The 6618-nt window shown below is 32.7% G+C and overlaps 1 long non-coding RNA gene across 3 annotated transcripts; it reads right to left on the reverse strand.

The window, feature by feature from the left end:
* LOC109822793 lies at nucleotides 1002-6617 on the reverse strand. Of its 3 annotated transcripts, none has more exons than XR_002242274.1 (7): nucleotides 6549-6617; nucleotides 6389-6449; nucleotides 5848-5909; nucleotides 5500-5622; nucleotides 2474-2515; nucleotides 1881-1958; nucleotides 1002-1716 (listed from the first exon to the last, which is right to left on the reverse strand). It is a non-coding gene; the product is annotated as an uncharacterized LOC109822793 (long non-coding RNA). The 3 variants fall into 3 exon arrangements; XR_002242273.1 differs by having other exon boundaries at nucleotides 1002-1488; nucleotides 1635-1716; nucleotides 6389-6607; XR_002242272.1 differs by having other exon boundaries at nucleotides 6389-6607.

The raw sequence follows: 6618 nt of genomic DNA on the forward strand, positions 1-6618 counted from the left end.
ACAACCCCTTGCATTCCTCGACCTTAGACTCCGAATTGAGATGCTGTTTGCGTAAGTGAACAACCAAATACGCAGGGGTGAGCCCTCTACCCTCAGAACCCCCTGCCGTACATCCATCAAGTCCCTTGAGAGGGCAGCGGACAAACACCTTCTGCGGCGCCAAAGGAGGGGGGCGAGGGAGGGACGAGACTGAGGGGAGAACCACTGAATCTTGGGGGGGAGGCATGCTAATTGTTATGTTATATTGTAATACAGGATGCCCTTTTGGTCACTTGCGACAATGAAGCTTTCCTAACTAGTAGCAATCGAAATGATTAATTGTCGCAATCGGAATGATTAATTTATTCTAATTTATCAGATAACAAATGTAATACAATGTTATTTATTCTAATTTATCTTTCTTAATTAGTAGCAATCGGAATGATTAATTTAAGACAACTCATTAAGAATAAAGGGACCTTGTTGTAATTTTAATTATTTAAGGGACTAATTTTGAAAATCATTAAGAATGGAACCTAATACTAATTTAAAGATTTGAGGGGCTAATTCGAAGTATGAAAGATTAAGGGACTAAGTTTAAAAGGAAAAGAATAATCTATGGTCATTATAATCTCACGAAGGACCGTATATATGGTTTTAACTATTACTAGTATGCTATACGTGCGTTGCACGTGACGCATATTAAAAAACTACAATAGTTTAAATATTTGAAGGCCAAGTTATTTTTCACTCACTAATTTTACAATTATTTATTAAATACATTCTTCACATAAAACATATGATAATTGCACATTGCTTGAAGTTTTAATCAATCATCCACTAAATAAGTTTTCATGTGCAATTATCATATAGAAATTTCAGGCTTCACAATTTTCTCATCATGAACTGATATCATTCGGTAAGCCTATAGATTGTAGAAATTAATTTTATGAGCAAAATTTCATAGGTAGATTGAAATCATCAAATAGTATAATCATCTTAGGACTTCAACAAATTTGGGAGCATTCTTCCATCTTTTAACATTACTTTCATATACAACAAGAAATTTAACTACATTTTGCTACCTCCAATTATAGATGTAATACACTTCAATGCCATGTGTTAGAGACTTTCAGAAACAACACGAATCACATACCAAAAATTGTAAATAGAGATAAAATATAGAGCCTTTGCTAGCATAAGATCCTGGGAAAAATTTCCCAAAACTCGAGTCTTCGCATGCATCCCATAGTGAATTTTTGGTAAAAGTTGATAGGAGGTTTATAGGCTATAGCCATTCATGAATTTGAAAAAGTGGATCGAAGAAAAAAACCCATCATTAGCACCTGCACACCAGAATGTACAGGTTGTAATACAGAAACAATTATCATGTGTCGTCACCTTCATCCTCATCAATGGACACCCATCATATATGGATCTTTAAGATATCGCGTCAATGAAAATGCAATATCAGAGGGTGAAATGCTTGCAAGTGGGATGGTAGGATCTCTGAAAGCAACGCAAGATGCAAAGCATCATAATTATGTTCTAAATTATAACAATGGAACAAACACAACGATCTTGCTCAAGATAATACACATGTAAGCTATTAAAAAAATAGTTATAAAATTGTAAGAGAGGAAAATGCATGGGACCTAGATGTCTAGTTCACCATATAGCACTGTATGCTGGCACGTGGACCATGATAATGGTGCATGTAACATTGTCCAACCTTTCCTACAAAGAAAGATAAATATCGATACATAATTGATTAGCAATCATTTATAGCATATTTCACCCCAATGGAGTTTGGTTAATTCTAAATCTTTTTGTAATTTTGTGAATAATACATGACTGGAATGTGACTGCGGTACAAGAATTATGAAAATGTCTAAACTCACGTAGTAAAAGTTCTCTGTTGAAGTTGAAATTTCAGGTTTCATAATTTTCCCATTAGGACCTGATATCATTCCGTAAGCCTACAGATTGTAGAAAATGATATTATGAGCAAAATTTCATAGGCAAATTGGAATCATCAATTTCAATCTTACGTCTAGTAACTATTCAAATGCTACCAATTTCTAATTCTTCATTCTCATAGGACACATCCAAATATTATCTGACCCACATTTTCTATTTTCTTGAGCATGAGAAATAATTAAAATATTAAACAATAAAGAACTATAAAATATTGAAGTAACTATTGTATACATTTCACTGGCAACGTAATATCTGATCATAACCCGTTAAGAAAAATAGCATTCAACCTGTAAAAAAATCCAATGAAAGCTTCCAAAAATTTCACTGGCAATGTCTTTCATAGTTCATCCATTACGGTTTCTTTTATGTTAGCAATTCAAAAATCTCTAAATGATTAACTTGAATTTTGAAAATTAAATTCATAATACGAGCTGATTGAAAATAAGTAATAGAAGACATTCTACACATGATCAGGAACTTTTGTTTACTAAAGGGAAGTTAGAAGTAAATTTACCTTGATAGATAGGTAGATTCTCTCACCCTTAACCTCCGAGCGCTACATTAAAATTAGAAGGAGAAATAGTAAAAGTATTACCAATAAACAAAACTAATCGCAATGTATTATCCAAAGAACCACATTAAAAATCAGAAATAAGACAAGGAAAAAATTAAAAGAATCAATTCAAAATCTTTTTCTCTTGATCAATTAAAAAAATAAAAAAGCAGATCCAAACCAATTTATCAACAGAATGAAAGAAGGGAAAAAAATGAATTTTTCCCACTTCATCCGGAAATAAATAAATAAATCACAAAAAATTATGTAATTGTCAGAATCTCTCGAATTCCCCTCAATTGCCTTTGCATCAATATTCAAATGCTCGATTCGGGCCTCAATTGTTGGATTATCAATCCCAACCCCAAAAACACCAAAAAATTACCCAATTAATCAAACAAACAGAATAACAAATAACAAACAAACAAAGCTCAATTCAAAATCAAATCTTTACCGCTACATTCGATTTTTGAGCTTTAGCAAGAACCTTTCGTTATCCTCTTTCGCAGTTTGTATCAACCTCTCAAGCAAATTAAAAAAAATATGCATACATACAATTCTAAATTCTAAAAAAACAAAATTTGTGAATGAGATGAACCAGATCATACCTACAGATATGCCTCATTTTATAATGTATTAATTTTAGCAAATTTATTTTGATTCCTAATTAAAAACAATGTCTGTTATAAAAGGAAGAAAAACTCTCAAGTAATATCAAATCAATTAATTCACATATCGAATTCAGATGACAAAGTAAGTCAAATCAAATAAGACTTATTTATCTAAATCCTTCAATTGGTTAAATCTGGTTAATGATTTGAGAACACAACCATACTTGCACATCAACCACATTAATCAACAACCAATAATTTATTTCAAAAAATTAATGACAATCCAAAAATCCAAAAACTATTAAAAAAGTAGAATTAGAAACAAATAAATGATTGCAATCATACCTTCCATCTTAGTATGAAGTAATACTTTATTTGAATTTTGAATGATTTACCTTCTGAAAAATTTTATAGTTGTAATGTTATAATTGCAGATCATTGTATCAAATAATCACCAAGTAGTGAATTTAAATATAGGATTGAAGGAGAAAGTATCTCGATAATCGATAAAGGAGAAAGTACGCAATGAAAATACTACAACATTAGCAATGTTGTTACATCAAATCTCTTTGCAATTTTACTTCCACCACACATTTTCCTACTAACTTGATACTGTCATAATAAAAATGGATTTTCTATAGTATAAATAGCTGCTTGGCTGTCACAATGTATATACATTAAACTCAGAAAGCAAAACCCAATTAATTCATGAAGTTCTTGTATGGATACTAATGCACGTGTCGTACTGGTCATTGCTATGTACTCTAAGTCTACACATATTACATTCTTTCTTACTCTTCCAAAAGAAACAATTGCCTTCAAGAAACATATTATCATGTAGTAGATCTTTTGTTGACTGGCAAAGCTGTCCAATTTGCATCAGAGAACGCTGCAATGCAACCATTATCCTTTTCTTGAAGCGTTACGTGTTTGGAATATATGTACTGTTCTGTTGCACCCCTAATGACTACTTAGGAGCAGGTAAATGCTAGCTCACAATACTTATTAACATCAGAACATACTCCCCAGTTGAGAATGGAAGATTTCTGCCTTTCATACGGCCAGCCTGATATCCAAGAAATACCAAAATTAGCATAGATTTTGGTCTAATAGCCTTGCTGCAAATATGATTTTAAATCATTAATCCCTTGCGCATCATCTCTTTTGATCACAATATCGTCCACATTAAAAGAACGATCTTTCTAGCATGCCAACTAATTAAACTGAATTATTTTTGGTGTGTCGAAAGTCCAAGCTCTTGAACTGTTGTAGCAATCTCCCAAACGAAGCTCTGAGAGATTGCCTTATACCATATAACGACTTGTTTTACAAACTTTCCCTATTTACTGGCATGCCAGACGATTGCTCTGCGTAGACCTCTCAATCAATAAAACCATTTAGGAAGGAGTTCTTGATGTCATGCTGATAGATTGATCAATGGTAGATTTCAGCAAGAGACACAAGCGGTCTTATTGAAGGCATCTTAGCAACAGGGAGAATATCAGCTCCAGAGGGCTCCGTAGAGTAGAAGAATGCTCATGTCTCTCTATGTGTGGATTCCTCATTTTGTTTGATAATTGACACAATATGTCTATGAATATCCTTTTGGCAGCAAGCAAGCCTTCAGCTTAGGTAGCATGCTATCTGGCTTTAATCTCACTGCATAAACACATTGATAACCTATTGCCTTCTTCCTCGGTTGACTATATCCCATGTTTCATTCTGCTTAAGAGCCATAAGTTCTTCCTATGTAGTTTCTCTCCAATCTGGAATAGATAGAGCTCTCGACAAAAACTTGGGAACAGAGGATAAGATACAAAATTGGACAAAGAATAAACTGCACAATGATGTTTACTCTTTCGCAGAGCAGTTCGTTTGCCCTTTCATACAGCAGTATAAATATCCAAGTCAGATTTGACAGACTAAACATCAGATGGAGAAATTTAAATTTATGTAGATTATGAAACAAAAGGAGTATTAGAAGAAGTATTGGAAATACTGGAAGGCTCTGACATATGTTGAATACATCTAGAATACACCTTTGTGGGCTTTTCATGTTTCAAATCAAGTCTATAAGTAGAAGTCTGACGAATCAAAAACTAAAAATAGTCCTGATCTGTTTTTGATGGAAGTGATGCATTATTATAAAGGAATGAGAATCAAAGTGACACTTATAAAAATGATAAGTTTTTCATGCTCAGACAGTAACATCGATTTCCTTTTTTGTGTAAGAATACCCTAAAAAATACTCTTCAGAATTCTAGGGTCAACTGTTGACCTATCTAAAGTATGATTGTATAGAAAACATGAACACCCAAAGATCCTAGAAGTAAAGGAAATAACAATACATTAGGATGTAAAAACATAATAAAATACCTGAACAATAAATGTAGAAGAAGGTATATAGTTTGTAGGATGACCAGCTCCAAAATTCTATAGGAACTTTCGTATGTAGAATAAAGTTCGTTTTTCTAATTTACGCTCTGCAACACCATTTTCCTGAGACATTTTAGAACATGAAGATTAATGAATCATATCATTTTGAGACAAAAAAGATATAAAACAAGAGCTGAAAATATTGTTTGCCATTATCAATATGTAGAACTTGAGCAGAAGAATTGAATTGAATTTTCACTTTTGCATTAAAATTTGAAATATAGAAAATATTTTAAAATGATTTTTTCATCAAATACATCCAATCCTGGGCTCATTGGGAGTTGATACCTTCCATCATCTTCTGGCTTGTTTGTTTCTTCACATGCACATAAACCTTGATGCTCTATATCCTGCAATTTTGATGTCAAAGATTTCAAGTCGTATATATCAGATACCCTATAGGCTCTGCCAAGGTCTGTAAGTATTGATTGCGTGGTACCAAAGTTTATGAGAAAAATGAACTCTAAATCTGATATTAAAGATCTGTTAAGTAATGGGTACAAACTGAGAATGATTACTGATCCAGAGACTTCTCTCAGTAAAAAGTAAGAAGTTGCAAAAAAGAACTTGCCCATTTAGACAAAGCAAAAAAGAACATATAATGCACTACCGAACCAATATAATTAACAGTTTCCATTCTATGATAACAATGGATGACTTTCTACTAAAATGATCTACATATACTATTCACAGATGATCTTCAAACTAAAAGAGCTCCAAAAAACATATAAATTACCAATCATAAGCGCCAAACTAAATTCACTTTACTTACAAGAGTTTCATATACAACAATAATTTATGAGAAGATTGGAAGGGAAGAAGAAGTGACCTCATTGATAGCGAGAACTTGCTCCATCAACTGATCAACTGACAATTGAAAACAAAGTCGTCTTTGCTCCATCAAAAGTGAAGCACTGCGTTATTTATACAACCACAAAAAAAAAACCTAAAATTTCAGTTAAGAAATGTAAAGCCCTAGAAATTAGTACCGTTAATAATAAATGCAAAAACTGAGGGGGTTGAAAAACGAACGAAACTGAGGTAAGAGGAGAAGCAGGA

Source organism: Asparagus officinalis, chromosome 8, assembly GCF_001876935.1.
Source record: "Asparagus officinalis chromosome 8, Aspof.V1, whole genome shotgun sequence".
Lineage (NCBI taxonomy): Eukaryota > Viridiplantae > Streptophyta > Magnoliopsida > Asparagales > Asparagaceae > Asparagus > Asparagus officinalis.